The sequence below is a fragment of the Penaeus monodon genome, chromosome 21 (genome assembly GCF_015228065.2).
Source record: "Penaeus monodon isolate SGIC_2016 chromosome 21, NSTDA_Pmon_1, whole genome shotgun sequence".
NCBI lineage: Eukaryota > Metazoa > Arthropoda > Malacostraca > Decapoda > Penaeidae > Penaeus > Penaeus monodon.
The window spans coordinates 21,877,371-21,877,992 of record NC_051406.1 but is presented as its reverse complement, the minus strand read 5'-3'; the positions used below and the strand labels follow the sequence as shown (position 1 = coordinate 21,877,992).

Sequence of the window (622 nt, the reverse complement as noted above, 5' to 3'; positions counted from 1 at the left end):
GTTACTTTTCTCCCTGCCTCGCCAAACGTTTCCCTCCGAAAGGAAGGTTATGATGAACAAAGGGTAATCATTCCCCCCACCTTGAATTGGAATTTGTCGATTAAGCCCGATATTTGAGTTTCGTGGAAAAGGGGTTGGGACGTCACATGTCCCCCATGCAACATTTGCACAGTTCATAGTACTAAAGAATCTTGAATGGTTAAAAACGTGGTTTGTTTATGTTCAGTGGCAACAGAAAGAAAGGAAAACAAGAGGAGGATATGACGTACGAGAGGAGAGGGTAGGGGAAGGCGGAAGCGAGTCAGGAGGGGATTAAGGAGAGTTGTAAAGAGTCTCGTGACGTGGCCCTCGTCGGCGTCGGCGTCGCCAAAAAACCTGTATTTTTGCGTTCGGGCGGGTTTGGGTTTTTGCCTGGGCGGAGGGCCTAGCGTCGCTGTGTGCTTCCCGGCCTTTGCTATAGAGTTTTTTTAGGAGGGACTTCCCTTTCGGGAAAAAGAGAAGATGGGAGAGGATGTTGGGTATATGTCCCATTATTTTCATATGTGATAATGGTTTGTCTGTTTCATTTCTGATTGGCTTGCTTTGGGAGCTTTATTTCTCCCTTCCTCTCTCCCTCTCCCTC

At 47.6% G+C, this 622-nt stretch overlaps 1 protein-coding gene across 1 annotated transcript in view; it reads left to right on the top strand.

The window, feature by feature from the left end:
- Window positions 1–622, top strand: part of LOC119586344 (proline-rich proteoglycan 2-like) — a gene marked incomplete at its 3' end in the record, with an annotated part of 8,755 nt that overhangs the window by 5,208 nt on the left and 2,925 nt on the right.